We start from the raw sequence: 25,968 nt of genomic DNA, 5'->3' as shown, positions 1-25,968 counted from the left end.
ATGGTTTTTATTATTTAGGGAGAAAAAAAATCCAAACCTACATGGCCCTGTGTGAAAAAGTAATTGCCCCCTTGTTAAAAAATAACCTAACTGTGGTGTATCACACCTGAGTTCAATTTCCGTAGCCACCCCCAGGCCTGATTACTGCCACACCTGTTTCAATCAAGAAATCACTTAAATAGGAGCTGCCTGACACAGAGAAGTAGACCAAAAGCACCTCAAAAGCTAGACATCATGCCAAGATCCAAAGAAATTCAGGAACAAATGAGAACAGAAGTAATTGAGATCTATCAGTCTGGTAAAGGTTATAAAGCCATTTCTAAAGCTTTGGGACTCCAGCAAACCATAGTGAGAGCCATTATCCACAAATGGCAAAAACATGGAACAGTGGTGAACCTTCCCAGGAGTGGCCGGCCGACCAAAATTACCCCAAGAGTGCAGAGACGACTCATCCGAGAGGTCACAAAAGACCCCAGGACAACGTCTAAAGAACTGCAGGCCTCACTTGCCTCAATTAAGGTCAGTGTTCACGACTCCACCATAAGAAAGAGACTGGGCAAAAACGGCCTGCATGGTAGATTTCCAAGACGCAAACCACTGTTAAGCAAAAAGAACATTAGGGCTCGTCTCAATTTTGCTAAGAAACATCTCAATGATTGCCAAGACTTTTGGGAAAATACCTTGTGGACTGATGAGACAAAAGTTGAACTTTTTGGAAGGCAAATGTCCCGTTACATCTGGCGTAAAAGGAACACAGCATTTCAGAAAAAGAACATCATACCAACAGTAAAATATGGTGGTGGTAGTGTGATGGTCTGGGGTTGTTTTGCTGCTTCAGGACCTGGAAGGCTTGCTGTGATAGATGGGACCATGAATTCTACTGTCTACCAAAAAATCCTGAAGGAGAATGTCCGGCCATCTGTTCGTCAACTCAAGCTGAAGCGATCTTGGGTGCTGCAACAGGACAATGACCCAAAACACACCAGCAAATCCACCTCTGAATGGCTGAAGAAAAACAAAATGAAGACTTTGGAGTGGCCTAGTCAAAGTCCTGACCTGAATCCAATTGAGATGCTATGGCATGACCTTAAAAAGGCGGTTCATGCTAGAAAACCCTCAAATAAAGCTGAATTACAACAATTTTGCAAAGACGAGTGGGCCAAAATTCCTCCAGAGCGCTGTAAAAGACTCATTGCAAGTTATCGCAAACGCTTGATTGCAGTTATTGCTGCTAAGGGTGGTCCAACCAGTTATTAGGTTCAGGGGGCAATTACTTTTTCACACAGGGCCATGTAGGTTTGGATTTTTTTTTCTCCCTAAATAATAAAAACCACCATTTACAAACTGCATTTTGTGTTTACTTGTGTTATATTTGACTAATGGTTAAATGTGTTTGATGATCAGAAACATTTTGTGTGACAAACATGCAAAAGAATAAGAAATCAGGAAGGGGGCAAATAGTTTTTCACACCACTGTATACCTATGATGAAAATTACAGGCCTCTCTCATCTTTTTAAGTGGGAGAACTTGCACAATTGGTGGCTGACTAAATACATTTTTGCCCCACTGTATGTATGTGTGTATATATGAGGGGGGACCTAAAAATAACCGGAAATATTTTTAAAACGTGTTTAATTTAATTTTCTGTACAAACTACAATTAGTCTCCTTCAACGTACTCTCCATTGGCGGAAATACACTTATGTAACCGTTTGTTCCATTGTTCGAAACATTTTTTAAATTCGTCTGAAGTAATGCCCATTAATGCTCTGGTCGTTTCTTGTTTTACCTCTTCGACGTCAGCAAAACACCTTCCTTTCAAGTCTTTTTTCATCCGAGGGAACAAAAAGAAATCACACGGAGCTAAATCCGGTGAGTAGGGTGGATGGTTCAGGGTTGTCATACTGTTTCTTGCCTAAAATTGGCGAATTCTGAGAGCAGTGTGAGATGCAGTGTTGTCATGATGAAAGAACCAATCGCCCGACTCCCACAAATCAGGGCGTTTACTTCTCACACTGTTGCGCAACCTACTTTTACAAAAAAAATTCACTGAACACAAGCACAACCTTCCATACTGATGGCACTTGGCAGACTGACTTGTGAGGAGTGTAACTAGATCGCCCTAGCGGCCCAACCATGTACTACAAGTACCAACCTAACAACAACAAAAATCCAATCCTGCTTCACTGTCATATTGAAGTAATTTGACTAATTTCAATTTCAGTTAATCCAAATGATTTTTTTGTTTTAAATGTATTTTTCATACGGGTGGCACGGTGCTGCCTCGCAGTTAGGAGACCTGGGTTCGCTTCCAGGGTCCTCCCTGCATGGAATTTGCATGTTATCCCCTTGTCTGCGTGGGTTTCCTCCAGGTGCTCCGGTTTCCTCCCACAGTCCAAAGACATGCAGGTTAGGTGCATTGGCGATACTATTGTCCCTAGTGTGTGTGTGTGTGTGTGCCCTGCGGTGGGCTGGCACCCTGCCCGGGGTTAGTTTCCTGCCTTGCTCCCTGTGTTGGCTGGGATTGGCTCCAGCAGACCCCCGTGACCCTGTAGTTAAGATATAGCGGGTTGGATAATGGATGGATGAATGAATGGATTTATTTGTATACACATTTGTCCTAAACCTTCTACTGTTTGATCAAAAGTCCAACACACTAACCACTTGACCAACACTGCTAATTCATATATATGTGTGTTGTCTAAAAGATATATATATAATGTGTAATCACTAAAAGTATAATGTAAAGTAATAAGAAATGTAAATTTCACGTAATTAATGTATGCTCCTCTGTCAAAACTAAAGAAATATTGCATTGTCACCAGAAGTCAGCACGCATGCAAAGTTTGATGGAAATTAGTTCAATGGGTAAAAAATATATTACAAAATTTGACCCAGACAAAAAGAGAGGGCAAATTGATTAAAAATGTGTAATAATAAAAAAAAATGGAGAATATAAAATAAAATGAAATAAAATAGGATAAGAAAATAATTTTTATCCGCACTATAATATTTTTCATGTCAGACTAATTTTGGGTGGCTTTAAGGATGTTAAACAGTCAGCATAAAGCTGTAAGTGTTAATGTTGTTAATTTAAAAGATTTGAGATATTTGTTAAAATATAGTTAACATTTTTAGTGCACACTGATTAGCACTACCATATTACAGACCGACGTTCTGTGTGAATTGTTAGAATGTTCTTCCTGTGTTTTTCTTCTGGGTACTCCAGTTTGGTTAAATGACTCCAGTGTAGATGTGTGAGTGAGTGGACCTTGTAATGGGCTAGTACCTTACCAAGCCAATACTGCCACGATAGGCTCTTGCACCCTGCTTCTCTGAAATGGATTGGGTTCGAGAATAACTATGACTAGTATTAGCATGCCAGTGAACATAATTGCTTTTCTAAAGATACATTTCCAAAAGACCATAAGATAATGTAAAAGTAAATTGTGGAATTCTAGGGAAAGTCTTAAGTTTTCTGCTGAAATGTCCTACTTTTCAGAGTTAGAAAGGTGGCAACCTTCTACAGCCAATTTTCATAATGCTCAACTTATTCTTAAGCATTGTTTGTACTCTGTGTGTGTGTGTGTTACTGATTTTTTTTTCTTTTCAGATTCAGGTTTAAAGGAAGTCTGCTCACTATAAACATTTTAAAGAACTGATGATTATGTTTCTTTAAATTTCTCAACACAGCCTTGATTTGGCAGCTGTCGGTTTGTCAAATAAAAGAGAATAAACCTGAATATGAATTTACTAAACAATCCAAGTTCCTGAATTTCTGTAAAATTGGAGTGCCAAAACATACCTCAGCCAGTTTTTAGCCTTCAAATTAGTTAAGTTTATTCAAGTCAACATTGTACACTGTGTGTCTTCAACTCTTATGCAACTCCTTTGGACAGCTGATTTTGGAATTTTGTAACTGAGAGTTCTGGGTAAGAGCAATGGCAACAGAAAGGTTACATCCTATGCATATGACCTTAACAAAAAGTAAACAATGAGAAAAGAAAAAAAAAATCAGTTCCTTAGTAACGAATTCTGCATAATTCTAAAATAGTGGTTTGAAAACTGTCGTTGACTATTTTTACAAGTAAGAAAGAGTGCTTAATAAATAAATATATGTGGGAAATTCTTGCATTAAAAATGTGAATTTGCGGGAATTACTAACTTTGTGCAGGATACGTACAATCCTGTTGCGAATTTCAAGCCCTAGGTAGGATTTTTAGATTTGTAAGAAGATTGTTTTTTAATACTGTGTAAGGCCCTTTTTATTAAGAATTTTAATAAGTATGTTTTAAATGTTAAGTGAGACTAAAGTATCCCTAATGGTGATGGTGTGGTGTATTTTGGGTCTGATTTATATTGTTCTCAAGATACTGTGCCAGAAATATTTTTGTAATTTCTGATTTAATGTTGAAGTATTTTACAAACACTTAAACTGTGTTCATGTAAATTAATTTTGTGCAGTGGTCCCTTACAGTGTTACCTGCATTTTTGAAGCTGCTTCCTATGAAATGCTATACAAAATAGAAAAACCTTCATGCAGCGATGTAGAATAAGCTGAGCGTATCCAGCCCACTCTCTATCCACTACATTGTTTTTTTGGGCTTTTGTGTTCTTTCCTCAGTGCAAGGCTAACAAGTCACATCACCAATCAACTCTTTTCTGGAAATTTAATAAAACTACAGCTGCCATGAAAGAGTATATTTCACTATTAGAAGATAGAAAATGACTGTTCACCTTTAGGGAGGGCTTATACCTGTCAAAACATATTTCAGTAATTGCTTAATAAATTGTATCACCCCAGTCCACATGGGTTACATTCGAACAGACCACATAACACAAGGAATTGACCTACACAGAGCTGAAATCTGATTCAGACCGGGCAATTTTCATTAAAAAGAATTGGCAATCGGAATTGACCGGTGTTCCTTGTCGAATGCAACATTTTTGCTCCCCTAGATGCTAGGTGAAACTGTAAGTGTATGTGTGTGTGTGTATGTATGTGTATATTAAATTTAAGATAGCACTGATAAATATATATCATGCCATGGAGTGAGGTGATTATACCTAGTGCTGGGTGGTATGACCAAAATTGTATATCACGGTATTTTTCAAAATTATACCGGTTTCACAGTATTCAACGGTATATTTTTCCCATGCATGAGTGGATGTTAACCACATTTTCCACTGCAATTACTGCAGTAGACTGGCTAAAAATAACCTATTCCACTGTCATGAGAATTGTACATTGTACAAAAAAGCATTTTAATGTGCACACAAGTACTAATACAGGTTTGCATGGCCCCATAAAGTGATAGTTTTCAATGGGGTGGCACTAATGAAGAGAAGGAATCACATTGCATGACAGTTGCAGTCAAAATATTGAACCTTTTTATTGAACAAATTTTGCAAACAACTTAAAACTAAAATTTTGACAACATATTTTCAACCATCCAAACAGGCATTTTGACTTTAAATTTTAGAGGCATTTAGTCAAAAGTTGTATTGCACTGAACATGTCTTAGAAAAGGAATAAATAGTAAATATTTTTTGTAAATGTTAACAAATATTTTTTAATGTTAACTATCTCTGTCCACTGACACGTTAAAGTGACTTTTTAAACAACTTTACCATCATTAAACTGCATAATATTTAAACTAATAAATAATAATAAAATAAATAATAGTGCAACTTCCAGTAATAATACTATTACTTCAAGACTTCAAGCCCAGGTGCATTACACAGTATTCACCAAATAAAATAAAACAAGTGCAACTTGGTGATGACATCTTTACCAACTGAACCATCATTTAGGCAAATTGCATGGACCTTGCTTCAAGCTAAGCTATATACATAAATAATAAAGCTGCAAGTTGCATTTATAATGCTATTTGTGGTATAGCCCTACGGAATTGTATTAGGGCCAACGTGAATAAAAAAATACAGACACAGGGAAGGAAAAAAAAAAACTATATGTCGAGAATAAAGTCGACATGTTGACTTTATTTTTGACATTTCCACTTTAATCTTGACGCTTATGTCGAGATTAAAGTTAACATTTCCACTTTATTATCATAGTTTATTTTATAATTAAAGTAGAATGTTGTCAACTAAACTTCATCCTAAAATCAATGTTTAATTTACTAGATTGTATCAAACCCCATCATAAGTTAATGTAGCACATTAAATGCTTTGTGTTGTGTTCCCCGACCCAGTTGTTAATCGCTACGCGCTTTTTAAACTGACTTCCTCTTTCACTAAGAGGAGGCGCAGGCAATGATCACCGCACTAAATACATTCACTTCATGATATTCCTGCTCTCTGAAAATTTAGAATGCTAAGATATATACTTGGTATCATTTTCAGGATGAAATGCATTAAAGCCGGTATTAAACATGCACGGTAGTAATGCTCCCTCGCAGTAAGGGGTCCCCAGGTATACGTTCAGTGTAGAGAACTTAATGGCAGGTGTGACGAGGCTCCAAAACCTGACATCCTACATGACCTTGAAAGAAAACTGAAGCATGCTGAGTAAACCCACCAGAAAAACATGCAAATTCAAGGCAGGGTACACCCGAGACCCCCTTGCTGCAAGGCAGCAGTGCAACCTCCACACCACCGTGCCCTCACATGATTAATACATGCTTTAATGCATTTCATCATGAAAATGAGATCAAGTATTTATCTTGGCATTCTAAATGTTCAGGGAGCAGGAAAATCATGAAGTGAATGTATTCTGTGCGGCGATCGCTGCCGGTGCCTCCTCAGTACAAGAGGAAGTCAGTTTAAGAAGCACGTACTGATTTAACATGGCTCGGGGAACACTTAACACAAAGCATTTAATGTGCTATATTAACTTATGACGGGGTTTGAGAAAATCTAGTAAATTAAATATTCATTGTACGATGTTTAGTTTATGATGATGTACTTTAATGGCAAATTACGAGAATAAAGTCAACATGTCGACTTTAATCTTGACATAAATGGCGAGAATCAAGTAGAAATGTCGAGAATAAAGTCAACAGTACCTAGGTACATTGCACTGTATTGAAAAAAAAAAAAACAAGTACAACTTGGCTTGCAGTATTATCCAGTAGTATAGAAACAGTATTCACAGATTTGAACATAATGGTCCACATCCGACCTTTTAAAACCAAAGTATCTCCAGGCAATGGACATGACTCCTTTTTGTCGGCAAAAGTTCTTCTGTGTCATCATGTTCAACTTTATCGTCTGCTACAGCTTCACTTTTGGAATGTTCTCTGTCCATTTTCACCACGCAATACCTCCACTACCACATGTACTTCGTTGCATGCCTATTTAGCGGTGTAGCAGTGAAAAAGAGCCGCCACGCAACACCTCCACTAACGCATGTACTCCGTTGTATCTGTTTAGCGGTGTAGCAGTGAAAAACGTCCCCCCTTAAACAGTTTACCGCTGCGCCACGTTCCGAACATTGTTTAGGCAATTTAAACCGGTGTTGCGGTATAAGAAAAATCCATATTATAACAGAAATAAACAGTTTTCAGTATGAACCGGTATACCACCCAGCACTAATTATACCCCTTGATGTTTTAAGTGCAGTTATTACATGTATGTCATACAGAAAAGCTTTGGGGGGTTCCTCTTGGTGTTTTGAGTGCATTGAGAAATGATTATTACAGCAAAGAGTGGGGTGAGGTTGGTTTTCCCCTTCGCTGTTTCAGGCGTTCTGAGAAACCTGTATTATAGCAAGGAGTCTTTTCTATGTATGCCCCCCTATAGTTATGCATTGAGCCTCATAGTTTCTGTGTTGGATCTGTAATTTTTTTAAAAGAAAAATGTCACCCTCCAAGCTTTTGCCACCCTAGACACCTGCTTAGTTTGCCCAAATGGTTGAGCTGGCCCTGCCTAAGTTATGTTTTTGCTGCATCTTTAAAAGAGTTAAAAAGACCCTGCTTAGTTTAATATCTTATCTTTTCATGCAGCACTCCCCTGATTACAGCAATCCTCTCATTATAGTCTTAATCAAATTGGGTCTGCGCACTCTAGATACCTTCCACCAGCTGCCATTAAAAAAAAAAAAAAAAAAAAAAAAACTGAGTACAGCCTGTGCTCTGCTTTTTTCGTTTGTTTTAAAAATTCTCTCTGTATTGTTTTTTAATGTAATTTTGAGATAAACACTTAATAATATTTATTATAGCGACTATAGCACATTTTTATGAAAGCAATGTAGCTCAGAGTGCTTTACAAGATGTCAAAGAGAAAGTTACAATTAAAGAAAAAATATGATTAGGTAAGAATAGTAAGTTACAGAAAAAAATAAATCTATACTATCTAATAAAACATAGATGCATTATTAGTAGAATCGTAGCACTCTTATATAATGCAAGTCTCTAAAGATGAATTTGGTGATAAGGTTAGATGGCCTGGAGGACTGAAAAAACAAAAACAAGAAAACTCCAGATAAGCTGGAGAGAAAAAAAAAAACAAAATCTGTAGGGGTTCCAAAGCCAAAACACCACCCAGCCCCCGTTAGTTCTGCCTTACATAAATGTGCTTAATCAGTTTTACAGAATTTTTAAATAAGTTTTTATATAAGTGCCTGCTAAATAATTATTATGAGGAAGAAATACTTAACACTAGAATTACCAGAGTCTACGAAAAAACTAGTAGATCCGGCCCACCTTAAAACCATTCGCACCTCTCTGCCAGCATCCTTTGTCCTCTAAATGTGCCGATTAAAACAAGCTGCAAGCAGCCGGCTATTCCATCCCCCACCGACTTAGAACGTGCATGAGCATCTCCCAGCTCATGCCTTGATTGATTATCTGGGAGTGAAGTGGAGTTTTAGAGTGGAAATAATAGATCGTTTTTTGGAACACACGCATTTCATGTGTGTTCTGTTTCTACAGTAATCTGTGTAAACACATTGTTAAAACAGAAACTTTTTCATGTTTTAATAATAAATGTTACAAAATGTAGGCATAAACTATAGAATGTGTGAAGCAGCATGAATTCCAAAAATCTAATAAACACTTTCACAAAAGGTTCAAGAACAATACAACAGCTTCTGTGGCGTAGCGGGAAGATTTGCTGCCTCAGAGCGCAGCAGGCATACTGTCCATCAGAGACCTGAGTTAGAATCCCCATTGAGGAGAAAGTGTTCTTTTTTTTTTTTTCTTTTCTTTTTAACCTCAAACAGACATAAATTTTATAATTTGTTATGTACTGTCAGTTAATGAGATCGTTATATTTTCATGTGGGATGCTCCTTTTAAAATATTTTTTAACAATTGAGACTGCAATTAACATGAACAAGTGTCCTTATAACTCTTACTTTTAAGATCCATAACACACAGACAGACAGAGCACTGCGTAGTAGAGAGACAGACAGGCAGAAAAGTCACTAGATATATAAATAAACAGGGAAGGCACATGTACTGAAAGAAAAAAAAAAATCAACATGTGCGTTGATCCCGCTGCACTGAATAAGCTCACACGCTCTAACATTCCCCCCCCTCCCCGATCTCACTCTAAGTAACAGCGCAAGTACAGACACAAACCAAGTGTATGTGTGTACTGTATAATATTAACAAAAAGAGCAGCTTACTACTGAAAACAGCAAATATAGGAGTGAGTGGGGATCGAACCGGGGACTCTTGATCACACTTGGTTTGCGTCTGTACTTGCACTGTTTCTTAGAGTCAGAATGGTGAGGTGGGGGTGGGAGATGTTAGAGCGCGTGAGCTTATTCAGTGCTGCAGGATCTTTTTTTTTCTTTCAGTAATAGTGCCAACATAAATCCACACCTGATCTAACGCTGTTCGTTTTCAAACAATATTGCATTAATGCGATGATGTTTTCACATATATTGTCTTTCTTTCAGGTATGTAATAGGAACCACAGCATAGAGAGAAGTCTGTACATTGTAACAGGTATACACGTTGTAAATGTAGGAAAGACGATCCTTGCATGTGTGTGAACAGTTAACATTTGAATCTGATGATTGCATATAGCGCTGAACTTACTGCTCTGTACTATTCTATCCTCTGCATGTCCTGGAGTACAAAAGAAACAGCATACAGCAACATGTGGAGACTGGCAAGATCGGGGAAAAAAAACACGCAGTCACTGATTACAAACCTCAAGATGTTATGCAAATTAATACGAATAATATGAATAATGTTGCATCCGTGCCACAAAGTTTTCTGAAATGTACTATACAGGTCATAAAACGAATAATTCCAAATGTCATATATACCTACGTCTGTGTTTTTTTTTTTTGACATCATACACCATAAGGTGCACACTAATTCAGCATGAGCAGGAACACTCAATAAAACTGAATAAAACAAAATCAAGTGACGGTGAGATACGAAGAAGGCAGATTCACCAGTGTTTGTGTGTCAGCTTTTATCCCTCCAGATGAGACAATGTCCAGTTCCATTGTCTCAAAACACCACTTACATCTCCAGTTATTCCGTTTCAAATGAAAAATAACAGCGTCAGATCCCTGGTGGGGGCGTTAATATGTATCGTGATTTAGAGAGAATAAAAGTTAAAAAAAAAAAAAAAAAAAAAAAACTAACTTTTACAAGTCCAGTAAATGCACACCATCTGTTACAGACGCAAACCAAATGTATGTGTGTACTGTATAATATTAACAAAAGGAGCAGCTCACTACTGAAAACAGCAAATATAGGAGTGAGTGGGGATCGAACCGGGGACTCTTAACTACAAGTCAGCAAATCTTACCGCTATGCCAATGAAGCTGTTGTCTATTCCTTGAATCTTTTGTGAAAGTGTTTACTTGATCTTTGGACTTCAGGCTTCATACATTATATAGTTTATGCCTACATTTTGTCATTTACTACTAAAATATGAAAAACGTTTCTGTTTTAAAAGTGTGTTTACACAGATTACCGTAGAAACGGAACACTATTTGGAACACACGCATTTCATGTGTGATCTATTATTTCACTCTAAAACTCCAGCACTTCAGTCACTCCCAGATAATCAAACAAGGCATGAGCTGGAAAACTTACTGAACGTTCTGCGGTGGTGGGGGATGGAATAGCCGGCTGCTTGCTGCTCGTCTTAATCGGCACATTTAGACGACAAAAGAGAGGTGAGAACGGTTTTAAGGTGTGCCAGATCTATGAGTTTTTTCGTAAACTCTGGTAATTCTAGTGTTAAAGATCCCTTGCAAGAGTTGAATTTGAACCCTGGTCCAATGTGTACCAAGCATGTGTCTGAGTCTCATACCCTTCTCAGCTTATGCTTAAAAGCTGACGCATTAATTTTATAATTCACTATGATAAGTTTATTTCTTGTTACTTTATTTAACCCCTTAAGAGAAAATGTTATATTTATGGCATAACCATTCTTCTATAGTACTAAGTTTCCTGTTTTTGTACCAAGCTGGATTATGAAATGAATTAGGCCATTGTTCTTTATTTTTTTGGAAAACAAGATGTACATGACATCTCCTAAAATAAAAATAAGTGAAAAATATACATTCAAAAAGTTATGTACATCCTACACAAACAGGACTATCGATCAAATTGTGGTCATCTAAGGTATCAACATATGCCAAGTCCCGTTAGCAACTAGGTGTAACCAATCATGTTAAAAGTTTTCTGATTATGTAATGAATTCCTTTTTTGAGTAGTGACCTAATCAACAGATTGTATAAATAATAGTGCAGAGGACACTTTTTTTCTTTGCATAAACACTGATATGATGCTTTTTGCCTCTTTGGAGATTTAGATAAATAATAACGTTTGATGCTTTCTCCTGCCTGTGTTTTATTGCTTAAATCGGGGCATTCCAGTTGGGGGGTATGTATACATAATTTCCTTCCACACCCTACAATGAGAAACCAGTGCCTTGGTTTATATAAAAGAGAGATGGGCAATGTCTTTGTTCTCTGTATCTAATGACCAAAAATCTGCTGAGGAAAAATGAAATATTGACTGTGTTTAATGTGTGTTTCATATATTTGTATCACAGGTAGTGCAGATTGTTTCAGTTCCACTTTTTTCATTGTTCACTTCCACTTTGTTTTTTTGAAGGGCTAGGTTTTCAAATATCACTTTGATTTGAAGGCTACATCTTTTAAGTAACTGTGCATGAGTCACACTATTTGCTTTGTTAGGTGCATTGTGAGCAAAAGGGTGAAAATATTTCTAGTGTGCAAATATATATGTAGCACCTAGAACTTTTATCCTAAGTTTATATATATATTATACTTACATATTTACAGGGTGAATACTTGAACCTTGTTTTTTTTTTTACTTATAACCTATTACAAATTTATCTTTAATAAAAATTTACTTCCTTGATTAATTGGGAAGTGGTGCAAGCCAAAAAAAACATCAGTAGCAGAAATTATCAGTGGTTTGGGAGCATTTCACTTTAAAAAATAAAAATGCTGTTGTCTGCTCACACTGTAACAATAAATCAGAGTACCATCACAGCAACATTTATAAAGATGGAAGATTTTTCTCGACTCATCTGATAGTGAGCTGTGGCTAATGACAGACTATGTATAGTTGTAGTGTGCTACTTCATTTATGGCTTTTGTAGTTTATTACATTGCCTCTGGATCTCTGTTGGCTGTAGATATTTTCATGCTACTTGTGTTTCACGCTCTTCCTCTCATAGTTAATAAGGTACAGTAAGCTTGGACAATTTTACAACAACACATGGACTTGTGAACACCATTTTCATAATGTTGTGAATGACATTTCCCATAATGTGAAATTTAATTATCCCTCTCTTGTAAGAATTTGTCTTCTGTAACCTTAAGAAATGAACACAGAAGGGAGGGTGGGTTATTTATAAGTTGTAAAACATGCCTCTTAAGACACAGATGGTTTGTTTGTAACTTTAAAATATTTACATTTTCCATTACAACTACCGTATATACTCGCGGATAAGTCGGGACTTGATTTTACAGTATCATCTCTGGTATTTTATAATGTCGATCATATAAGTCGATTGTGGAAAACTCACGCTATTGGTACAAGGGATTATGATATGCTAACGCCCACCTGAGAGAGTAACCATGGAGCACACTGCATTTTTTCTGTGTGGGTGTGGCAATGCACTGTATCAGCACATGCTACTAACCTCTCTCTCTCCCTATTGTGCCTACTTGACCACACGGTAATACCCAAACTATTCCGAAGCAACTTTTGCACTGATTTGTGTTTTTTGTGTTTCACACCCTCATACACCTTTATCGTAAGAGCATCCCTTATCTATGATGGTGCATTCGATCAGAAGAAAATATGAAGCTGGTTTTAAATTAAATGTTGTTGAAGTAGTGAAAGAATTTGGTAACTGCGCTGCTGTAACAAAATTCGATGCATCTGAGAAACTGATACAAGATTGAAGGAGGCAAGAAGATGTTTTTAAAAAAAAAAAAAAAAAATTAAGTGTCGCATTTTTGAATCTGCATATAAGTCGGGGTCTGATTTTATGATTGATTTTTCGGGTTTCAAGACCCGACTTATAAGTGAGTATATATACGTATATATAAAAGTGCAGCATATTTGTTTAGTAAATCTGTAGTAATGCTAAATATTCCTTTGGTACACAAAAAACATTTGCACCCATCTACAGACAGCTTGGATTACCAGTTTCAGAGAAGGATCCTTATTTGTATATTGATCAGGGATGTTTCAAAAGCTGATAGACTAAAATCAGAATTGAGATATTTGATTGGAAATGCCAGTCATTTTATTATGAAAGCAAGTGGTTGAACTGAGGAAACTTTTAAACTGACCTGTAGCCAATTACAATACATCACAACCAAATAATTTTCCCTGTGGCTAGAAGCTAAACTCTACCCTTTTCATACTGAATAAAAGTCTGTGCATTATTCAGTAGAAACTTTGTCTTCTTTTCAGCATATAGTCTGTGCAGTGGTTGTTTTCTTAATCTCTGAAGGCAGAGGAGGTGTGAGTACTATTATGTATTCTTCCAAAGATGACAAACTGAACTTAGGACAAAAAGTGAACCAGAACCAATTTTTAGATCACCTGAGAAGTACAAGAAGCTAATGATTAATGCTATCCTTGCTTTGTTTTCCACTTGCTGACATCTGTTATTCATGGCATCAGAAACTTATTAGCAGATGAGCAAATAATTTGAATGAATGCCTCTACTAAAACGATTTCCAAATTTCTAGGCTTGTAGCATCTATATTGCTTTGATTTAAATTATTGATTCTGGAAGCATAGTTTATAAGAGTGCTGGTCTTGGCCTTCTGAGGAAACCTTAATTTGTTAAGAATTTCTCAGTCCATGTCCCTTTGCAATAAACATGCTTTCCCTAATATAAATCTGTTTTATTTTCAGTGGTTTGTCAATGGTTGGAATTGACAATTTTTTTTTCTTTTACATGTTATGGAGATCTTGAATAAATTTACATAATCTGTTTATTTGTTAAACATCAAGCCAAAGTAAATGTGTTGCTAAGTTCAGAAAATAACAGAAGAATCACACACACACACACAGAATTACATTCATATTTAAAATTAGATTATGTGCTATTTTCTGTTATGCATAAAATGGACTGTTCTCTATCACCTGCTCCAGAAATGCTTCCTACATATTCAGGGAAAGCCTCTGTTCTTAACAGCCAAATTCTGATAAAATATTCATACAGCAAATTAAAGAAAATAGATTGTAACTAATAATGTATGACAGTATTATTTTAGCATTGTGTTCTCACTACAGTAGTTTTAACCCCACCATTGCATAAACGTTAATACTGAAAAGAGTTGTCAGGAATTTGATATGGATTAGATAAAAACCACATCTAAATTATTATCATACAGTTGATGTAAGCTAAAAATGATTAAAAAAAAAAAAAAAAAAAGTAAAAGCCCAAGAGAATTATATACAGATATATTCAAGGCTTATATCAACAAAAAAACAAATTGATTTTCTAAAAGCAAAAGCCAGAGCTAAAAAACAAACCAGGATATTTCTTACTTGGAAAAAGACCAATGATTTCCATCCTTTTCGTATGTACTTGTGGCGAATTTATACAAGAGACTTTTGCAAATCATGATATGTTTAATAAATTTATACATACAATTAGTAGCCTGTTCTTGTGCTATATTGGTATTGTTTGCAGTTGGTTGCATCTTGGATTCAGCCATCCATCACCTGTAGAGGCCAGCAAATATGACTTTTCTGCTTTTAGTCTCCAGCTCTTTAATGCTGATTTATTCTTCATAGGTTCAAATGAACAAATGGAAAACAGAAGCACAAACTCTGTGCTATGAGACCCATTCTGCTTATCACCCACAAGGGATTTTTAAGAAGAACCTGATGAACATTTTTCATGACCAACCTAACTCACCTTGATTTATTTATTTTTTATGTTTTGTATTAATTTTATTTATTTTTCTTGCATCCATCCACTGTGTAAGGTCTAGAATTCCAGAGCCCCAAGATGCAATATTTTCCTGATATTTGTGATGTGATATAATTTTAAATATTACATATTTCAATCCATTATAACAGTCCATTGCATTCCTCTTTTAATTGGGGGAAAACATCTCAGCAATCTCCATGCTATTATTATTATTATTGTATTTGTAGCTAATTTCAGTGCTGTTATTGAGCTTGATTCCAAATAGTTATATATTTTGGAATTTGTTAGCAATACAGGCAGTCCCCGGGTTACGTACAAGATAGGGACTGTAGTTTTGTACTTAAGTTGAATTTGTATGTAAGTCGGAACAGGTACATTATTTTAATAAATGCTATTGTTGACCGACTGTAACCAAGTGCTCCGCCAATGAATGATGGAGTGTCACCTCTCTCTGACCTTTTTATTAGTGGTGATGGTTTTTCTCTTTACTGTCTCACCAGCACTTGCATCTGATTTGTGTTTCAGAGACATTCTTGAAGGGTGAAGACAAAAGGTTAAGATCAGCTCTTCTGCACAACGCTATACACGCTATCACAGCAGGAAGGCACCCTTCAACATGTCTGATGTACTGACAAGAGACAACTTCCTGCTATGTGCGTAACAGTACAAGCAGGCTTGCTATTGAGAATGACTGGGGCCGGCAAGGGGGGGGTTCATCACTCGCCCACCACACAGTCACCTCCACTAGAGTATGCTGCCTGCAGCGTCCATCCACCGAGAACGAACACGGTGCGGCCAAAGGCGGGTAGTGAATCGCCCAACCCCAATTCAACAGGCAGCCATCCGAGGCACATTACAATGCTACCCCCGCTGCCCCGTTCAGCCACAACCGGGTCACCGCTTGCAGCATTACCAGCCGTGTGTGCTGGACGGGCAGTGAAACGCCCCCCTCCGCTCCATCCAGCCTGTGTCCAGTCAGGAGCAGTAGCTGCGGTGGCGTAGTGGGCAGTGAACCATCGTCCTGCACACAAGCGATAGCTGTGGCCCCGGTGACTATAGGGTGGTCCAGATCTAATTATGCAATTTTCATTATGCTGTAACATATTAAGTTTATAACATAGAAAATCACCCGAAAAATCCCGGACCATCGAGAAGTGTGCGAACTGACGACATGAAGAATTGTCTTTGCGCCGAACTGGAATCATCCCCGTATAAATTAAAGTCATCCAGATGATCTGGATCTGCATAATTAGATCTGGACCACACTGTATGGACCAGGGGTCACTGCTTGCCGGCGGGAACCACCTGAGGGACACTATACTGCGCGAGCATCGAAATCACCCCACTCCAGCCACCGCTTGCAGCATCCCTAGGCCGAAGATGACGGAGAAGCAGTTACTGAGGTGCATGCGTCGCAGTTGCATCCTCGTTTGTAAGTCGTAGGTCGGATGTTCGTAACCTGGGGTTCCCTTCTAATGCATTATTTTTGAAACTTGAGCATCAGATTTTTATCTCTTGTTTGAGCCAAACAACATTGTAAAATGTTATTCCAACTCCTCTATCTCTCTCTGTATATATCTATCTATCTCTCTCTTTGCTTTAACTTTTAATGGGGGAAATGAGAGATGTGTGTTACTCTCATTTGTTATTTGTTGACCACAGGACTCTGCTGCCGTTCCATACTGTATGTTATCAGGTTGTGTCCTGCACACATAATCTGTTATCCAGTTATTGTTAGAAAAAATAAAATTGATTAATAAGTGTGTTTCACTTGATTGACCAAAAATGATTAATTTTGACTGGGATTTTATGTGCATTACAGTTACAAAGACTTGTCACAAACTGTAAAAGAGCATTTACATCCGCTATTGAAACAGTCATTCTTTATTCTGTACAGTTGTAGCTTGGCTCCATCAATTCATTTGTCTTATTTGTTTTTAAACTTTAAAAAATCGCTTAACACTAATCATTGATTGGTATTGCAAGCTTGATAGCGATATGCAGTGGACAACATTGTTTTTTTTTTTTTTTTTTTTCCCCCCAAAACCACAAGGTTGTGAACTGATTAAAAAACATAATATAATAGGTTTATCTCAGATTTATTATCACACATGCACAATAATTTTCTTTGTGTTTCTAACTGCGCCCATTTCACTAAGAGGATCCCACTCCCCCTGCACTTGATTCTTAAAGAAAGAAAACCTTCACTTTCGTCAGATGCTGTCTATGGGTTGTACATGAACTTAAAAGGTAAAACTGGGTCCCAAGGCCCTAAAGTTTGAGATACACTTCTCCAAGGTAAATACAGCAATCCAGCGAGACAATGAAATTTTTATCCCAAAGTGGTTGAGGAAAAAAAAATCAGAGCAGTTGCTACCTTTGACATGCTACTTTTGTCAGTTCTTTCTTAAAACTTTGTGAGCACTAATGGAATCCTCAGGAGAAGAACACTGGTTTATGGGAATTGTAGTCCCCCCTTTGACATGTGCACAAAGTTGCAAGGGGGGTAATATATGTTAAGTACCCATCTTACTGGATCAGTTGCACGAAATTGGCTATGCTCATAGCCTCCGTGCCTGGAAAGCACTTGCTAAAGGTGTTTTCCTTGAGCTTTTCTGAACATTACTTATTTCACTTTGTTTCTTCAGACAGCCTTTCATTTCATTATTTAGTGAATAATGTAATAATGCAGTGAAAGTAATTAAGTATTGTTATTTTTATATCAGCATTCAAAAGTATTGAAAAGTCCTGTCCTGACTGTTCCTTGTGATTTACTACAGCTGCTAAGTCTGAGTTGTGTGACTGTTCCCAAACTAGTATTTTTGTAAGCACGATCTTGATGAATGAATTTTCAAGTCTAATCTGAATTCATTGTTTGTAAAATTATTGGTAGTAGCTGTGATACTGTAAATACTAAAAGAAAATACTATGAAAAGAAGAGTTTGTGTATGGAGCCAATTATGCCGTGCTTTTGAAGACTCTTCATCTTGATAAGAGTTTGCATATCCCAAAGTAGTATTGTTTTCCTTGAAGATCCCACCAGCTCTAATGGAGTGCTACTGCTTTTTTTTTTTTCTTTTTTGCTGCCTGATGCAGAATAGCAATCCAGAGAGTGAATGTGGTTCACTTAAGCATCCACTGAAGTGTTACTTAATATTAACATGATGGTAATATAAAGGGTTAAACATGACTTATTAGAAAAGCTAATTTGCCATGGGCTTCACCAAAATGTTATTGATACTCAAAGAGGCTCTGAGTGACAAACATATCTCAGTAAGGTCTGTTATTTCTGGTCAAATCTGCAAACACTATCCTGGTGTGTCTGTCATGTCTGATTTTATTTACTTGTTTGCAGGAGTAACATTAAGAGAGGACATTTCTCTTATGTATCTTTTCTTTTATATCATGGTGTCCTTGATATTATAATTGAGATTTTTAATTTCAATTAATAACACTACAATGAAATATACATTTTGTATTGCCAACTATAATCTGTACAAACACAGTATAGTATAGTATAGTATAACCTACATTTATCAGTTTTCTAGGGAACCACTTAAAAAAAATTTTACTGTTCAAAACAATAGTATTTTTTTAATAAACTAAACTATATAGGATGCTTATTAAAAGTATATGTCACTATTTTTGTAATACAGTGAACTGCTGATATTCAAATTATGAAATACAATATGGGAATGTTAAATTAGAGTTAAATTAAGAATACAAAGCGACATTTGTTCAGTATGTAAAATCAAAACACAGAATACAATCTTAATGACGGTATGTAAGACCTAGAAGATAACGTAAACACAGCCTGATAGTTCTTTAGTACTGTCCTGTTAAAATTAGTGCTGGGCACTGATTTAAAATTTTTAATCGCGATTAATCACAGATGATCACAAAAATCACATTGTTACGTGCAAAATTCAGCAATGAACTAAAAAGTAGTGTATTGTGTGTATTTGGTTTGCAAACACTTTAAACAAATCAGGTGCTTTTTAACAGCAGTATTCCATTTACATAGTAGCAGTTAAAATATTTATTGTAAATCTCAACTTAAATATTAATGTAATCAAATGACCCCGATAAACAAACATAGACAAAGTAGAACTTCATAAAGACGTTCTAAACATTTTGTGAATTTCCCCTTGGGATCTATCTCTGTCTGTCTGTCTGTCTGTCTGTCTGTCTGTCTGTCTGTCTGTCTGTCTGTCTGTCTGTCTGTCTGTCTGTCTCTCTCTCTCTCTCTATCTAAAACGTTGATGTGATACACATGCAGAGAAAGATAAAGAACATGAAAGTAGAAAAATTCAAAAGTATAAAAAAAGATAGTAAAGATCGCAGTGGCGCAAAAACAAACGGAAATTATTACTTGAAAAAGGGAAAATAATCACCACGGACCATGTGTCGTTGGAAAAAAGTAGGACAATGCAAGGTCAGAAATAAAAGACAAAGAGTAGAAAACGAAGTAAAACGTCATAAAGAGGTTAAAAAAACAAGGCGGGCAAACACATGCTGAGTAGGTTACAGATAATGAAAACAGTGGAATTCAAAAGACTCAAAAAAAAAAAAAAAATTAAAAAAAAAGTAGGTGCGATACACATGCAGAGCAAGAAACAGAATATGAAAGCAGAAAAAAACAAACGTATCTAGAAAAAAAGTAAAGATCGCATTAGCGCAAACAGAGAAATTATTACTTGGAGAAATAATGGATAGGCGAATAGAGATCGAATACCGGTATATGGACATAGGTGATATGTCAGAAGTATGTAAATATTGTAAGGCTTTGAAGTTTAAGTCAGAGACTTGTAGATTGTCAAATACGTGTTGCCATCAGGGAAAGTAGTGTTTATACACAATGAAGAGGCGTATCCAAGAGAATTAAAAGATTGGATGTTTGAGGAAAGTCAAATCCACCAACACTACAGGCAGAATATCCGAGTCTACAATAATCTCTTCACATTCGCATCATTCAATGCTCAAAACGTAGATTTACACAAAAATGGACCATATGCTATGAGAACCTGTGGTCCACCAACAATTAAAGCAACGACAAGTTTAATTTTGAAGAAACCACAATTCAGTCAGGTGTATATGTATGGTCATGGAGAAGCGATGCAACATAGAATCGAAAGAGTTAAACGATCAGATGCATTAGAAATTATACAGTCAATAATGGATACAAATCCATATGTCCAAAAGTATTGCACTTTACACGAAATTTATCTGCAAAACACGGACAAAAGTTTTCTTGGATTTCTATATGAATCAGAAAGACCACGCACGCATATATAAGAAACCAATATGTGACAAATTTTCAGCGACATTAGTTTCGAAACATGGAAATATCAAAAACAGAGTAGATATTCGTGTTTATCCAAAAGCAAAACATGAATCGACATTTCTGTCTAATAATTCACCACATTCTGATCCATTACTCTTTCCTTTGCTTTTCCCAGATGGAGAAACAGGATGGTCATACAACATGAAACACACTAATTCAGAAAAACAAATAACACCAACACAATATTTCGGGGCAAAATTAGCGATACGTTCCAATGTATTTAACCCACTTCTGTCATCTCAACATGTATCACAACATTACATTATTAATGCATATCTAAAAGTCAAAGCTAATTGCCTCTTCTTTGTTAAATCAAATCAAGCAAAACTTAGAATGGAACATATACAAGGTCTCATTGATCATGTTCAAAATTCAAATATCAATAGTTCAGACAAATTCAAAATAGGTAAAGCAGTAATATTACCATCATCATATCAAGGTAGTCCAAGAGCATTGCAACAATTATATCATGACGCAATGGCAATATCCAGGACTATCGGTCGGACAGATTTATTTATTACAATGATGTGCAGTCCACAATGGCCAGAAATCATGATATTCTTGAAAACAATACCATCGGCTCAGGATATTCCGACTTTCGTAAGTAGATTGTTTTATCAGAAAGTCTTAATTTTATTGAAAAAACTCGAAATGGTGTTCGGTCAAATCCAACCATACATTTACACGATCGAATTTCAAAAACTGGGTTTACCGCACATACATTTATTGACTACTTTGCAAAAAAAATTATTAACTGCTGATGATGTAGATCATTTTGTCTGTGATGAAATTCCAAACAGAGAAACGTATCCTGAATCTATATATATATATAAGGGAGAGTTGGGATCTGAGAGACTGTGTTTGTGGAGGGATGGAGAGTTAAGGCGGGTGTTGGAGTCACGTGATCATCTCCCTTCCCATTCACCTCATTTCATTCACTTCATTTCGCTCCGAGCTGAGCTCCGCAGCTGGCGCGGTCTTGCCGTTCTTTTCCCTTAGTGTTTAGTCCTTTCTCCTTTACTGATTTACTGTTTGGTAGACGCGCTACTTACTGAATAGTATTTTTTCCTTTAGTGTTTCTACTTAGTGTTTCTTAGTATTTAGTAGACGCGGTGTGCGAAAGGAGAGTTGGGATCCGAGAGACTGTCTTTGTGTGTTTGTGGAGGGATGGAGAGTTAAGGGGGGTGGGGGAGTCACGTGATTATCTCCCCTCCCATTCACCTCATTTCATTCACTTCATTTCGCTCCGAGCTGAGCTCCGCAGCTGATGCGGTCTTGCCGTTCTTGATTTGCTTTTCACATGGGCAACTATATGTTGCATGCTCAAGAGTAAGCTCAGCGCACAGCTTGGTCATATTATAACCGGAGGGGCGAACTGACAACATGGTATACAAAGAGATCCTTAACAAATAATTATTGATATATTTTCCCTCAGTTTATTATTTAAAATTTTAAAGCAGTACTACGCCGCTGCGAAGCGCGGGTATTTTGCTAGTTATGGTACAAAGTCATTAAACATATGTCTCACAGACCTTATTTAAAAGATTCAGTATATTGGGAGTCGAAAGAAAGTGTTTAAAAAGATTTCCAAAAGCTTTCCTTCAAACAACAGATATGACTAAGACTGGCTTTCCAGATTATCGCCGAACAGATAATCGTCACGAACGACACACTTATCACGGAAAGAAAGATGGAAAAATTGTGATGATCGATAATTCAATGATTGTACCATATAACCCGTATTTCCTAAAATGATTCGATTGTCATATTAATGTCGACTATTAAAAGTGTGTATCCGGAAAACCAAACACGGGGGTTGGCGAGCAAAGCCCCCTTGTTTTCCAAAAAACTCAGTTTTCTGAAAAGCGCACAAAGCAATGGTTTCACACATAAATCGGCATAACAAGTCTGTTGCAGCCTGTTGTGCCTGCTGTCTGCGCCTGTTTGAAGTTTGCAGCAGCTTGACAGCCAGCAGAAATGCATGGTGGGCTGGCTGTCTTTGTGAGACAGGTGCGCAGGGGTGGCTTTCAGTGAGATGCAATATGGTTTGTGCCACCTGTCATCATAAGTGTCTGTCCTCACAAGCAAACGTTGCCATAGGTACATCAGCTACATGAACATGTTCAGCACCACAATCAGCTGATGCCGGTATCTCACTTTCGTATTCGATCTACATCTCCAGATCACTTACATCAAAATCAGAGTCTGACAAATCAAGAGTCAGATTCTGTGATAATACGAAAAAAGTCATCCATGGATTATTTTGCTTTGAGTATTCACTTTGGTATCTCTCCACATGCCATTTTAGAAGCTGTTTGCTCTTCGCTACTCATGCACGTGCAGGGAATCAAGGTCAAATCAACAAAGCTAATTTTCCTTCTAGCAAAAGTGTATTGAAAAGTGCTGTAACAAGAAGATCACTGATCTCTATCAAGACTGAGGCCTTCAAAATAATAATAACAACAAAAACTGCGTTAATGCACGATAAAATAATTTTCGGCTTTAATTAATTAATGCGTTAATGCAATAGTAACACGTTAACTTGCCCAGCCCTTGTTAAAATCATTAAATATAACAATATTAAAGAAATACTCTACCAAAAAATGTGTTAGCTCCATTCTGCATGAATACATGAGATAACATTGAGGTAACATTTTAGAAAATATTTTTTGGCAGAGTATTCCATTAATATTTGACAAGCTACATATTGTTGCATGCCGCTGCCTTAATGTCATTAATATAATGTGATAGAATATTCCTAGAGCACCATCAAATCAAACAAGAACATCAGTGTATAAATACTTTACAAGTTCACTACATGGCTTGTACAGTATTTGCAGTGAACTGTTACATATGTAAGATATGGCAGTACTGCAGTAGCATAGATACCATGTAGGCGAAGTGTTTAGGCTTGTCATTAGTTTTAGAGGATACTCAACCAAGCACTAAGTGCAGTCTATGACCAAAGTCTGGTCCGGTTTTTGATAGCAACAGTGCTCACTAATTTTGTCCCTTTATGCTCAAGCAAGCCTCCATAATTTTACTTGACCAGAAATTAGTTGCAGTTCCATAAATTGCCATTTGTTTCTGATCAATTTCAATTTCTGTCCTCCTTTTGGAATAAAGTAAAGGCAGTGCAACTTTGGAAAAATAATTGTGGGAAGGGATCCATCTCATAATTTAGGTGTTGATCATTTTTGAAAATCTTCATTGCTCATAGTTTTAATCAGCAATGACTGGGTGCTGCTCAGTTTGCTTTCATGTACTCTTGTGAACGATGTGGCTAAATTTTAGATGCTGTTAAAAATATTTGAGCGCAGTGGTCCAATAGTTTGCACAGTATGTCTTTTTTATTAACATAATTGCCGTTGAAAACAAAATAGTTCAATATTATAGAGGATTTCCTTCATTTTGGTACTAAAATATGAAAAATAAGATTTGGGTTATCAAGGTTCAACATTACTTACAGTTCTCAGTTTTTCAGTAGGCTGCTGGAAACAGAAGTTAATAAAATCAAATAAAAAAAGACATTAGGGATCAGACTCCTAAAAATGCATTCAGCATGGTTGCTGGTAGATTCATTTGATGTAATTCCCTCAAATTTGCCAGTGCACTCGTGCTTTTAATGAATGTAGCTGTTGTTAGTGACAACACTCATTTGCTGTTTAGAGCAGTCTGAAACTTTGAAAGTTCAGTCTTAATTTTGTATTTTGGACTCCAATTTTTTTTTTCTTTTAACATATTTTGTCTAACGTGTGGCTTGAGTGTCTTGTGATGATTTTGCTTTGCTATAGTGCATGCACCTTTAGGTTATTTTTCTATTTAAATCTTGCTGTCTATATGCCATATAATTTCTTAATTTTGGAACTTTGTGGTGTTAGGCCATAGTGTCTTGATTTTTCATAGCACTTGGGTTTTAAGGATTAGCTATTAATTGTCCCTGAAACCCTTACTAGCAAAGCTATACATTTGGAAAAATGCATAAAACAGAAGGTTCCTATGTCTAGGCCCCTTGAAAATATGAACTTTTTAAAATTAAATATATAAGTATGTTTAAAAAGAGAAGGTAAATTTTATACTAAGTAAATAGCTTTAGTGAAATTATGGCATTCCATCTGGAATGCGATGTGGGCTGCGAAGGGCACTTTCCTTTACACTTGCTTTTCTCCTTGATACTCACTCCAACTCCTTTATTTCTTCCAGAAAACATGCGTCCAGCTGCCATATTGGATTTCTTGTTAAAATTTGTGAACTTGATCCCTGAACCCTGACCTCCTGCATAACCTTGGTAACCATTTCATTTTTATTTCATTACATTTTTTTATTTGCTTGGTTCATGTACATTTTATAATTTTGTGTGTTTTTATTTTTGTTTCTGTCAAAATAAAGTTTAAATACAGAAGAAAATGAAGCAAATCTGGCATTTATAGTGCATGTGATGTCATTTTTTTGTTTAAACATTATTCTTTTGTACTTAATTTCCTTTTTAGACCAATAAATTTCTTTTGTAATATTTGGTACTTTTTGTCTTCTTTGCTTTTTTGTCATTAACATCTGTTCCTTTTCACTGTGCCCTCTGTGTTTTGTTTGATTCCCTTGCACAAGTTACTCTAATCACAACACTGCAGCTTTGGAGGCAGCATTCATTAAGGTTTGACTTGTTTTCTTCTCTTTGACAGTACAAAGTCCCTAATAAAAGGGACAAATGTCAGCCTGCAGGTGGTGAAATTGCTTTACAGAGGGTCTGTTTCAGAGCATTAGGCAAATAAGGGTGTTTGACCCGTGGATTCCAGCAGCATAGGCAAAACATACCTATTATGATGACTCTTGTTTTTTTTATTTTTTAAATGGTGTAATTGTGTAATTACATTTAAACACAGTCAGCATCATTAAACAGGCCCAGAATAGGTGACCCTTTGACACACATCTGCTATGTTTTATTTTCTTTAAATTATTTATAGTATATCTCTTAAGCATTATATTTGAGTAGTACAACCATATATTTATTTACATATTTTTAATTCATGTTTTTGGAATTTGTTAATAGAACCAAAATGAGGTATTTAAATAATAATTTTGTTTAATATTTTAAAAATGTGTTGCAGAGCTCTGATTCTTTAGTGCTTTTTCCTGTTCTTTAAATTCATAATTTAACACGAGAATCCCTGAAGCCTACGAAAAATGTCTTAATCCTGGACCACCTTAAATACCTTCGCACCTCTCCATTAGCGTTTTTTTGTTTTGCAAATG

General features: G+C 36.4%; 1 protein-coding gene across 12 annotated transcripts in view; it reads left to right on the top strand.

The window, feature by feature from the left end:
- Positions 1 to 25,968, top strand: part of LOC114656015 (calmodulin-binding transcription activator 1-like) — a 559,017-nt gene that overhangs the window by 139,118 nt on the left and 393,931 nt on the right. Inside the window, exon 1 of one of the 12 annotated variants that reach the window (XM_051930416.1) lies at positions 24,983 to 25,006. The exons of the other annotated variants lie outside the window; for them this stretch is intronic. The gene's annotated coding sequence lies outside the window, so the exon portion shown is untranslated. Of the gene's footprint in view, positions 1 to 24,982; positions 25,007 to 25,968 lie in introns of those variants that run through there. 12 annotated transcript variants of the gene reach the window in all.

This window comes from Erpetoichthys calabaricus, chromosome 8 (assembly GCF_900747795.2).
Source record: "Erpetoichthys calabaricus chromosome 8, fErpCal1.3, whole genome shotgun sequence".
NCBI lineage: Eukaryota > Metazoa > Chordata > Cladistia > Polypteriformes > Polypteridae > Erpetoichthys > Erpetoichthys calabaricus.
The sequence above is the reverse complement of the archived record's forward strand: the minus strand, read 5'-3'. Positions and strand labels throughout refer to the sequence as shown.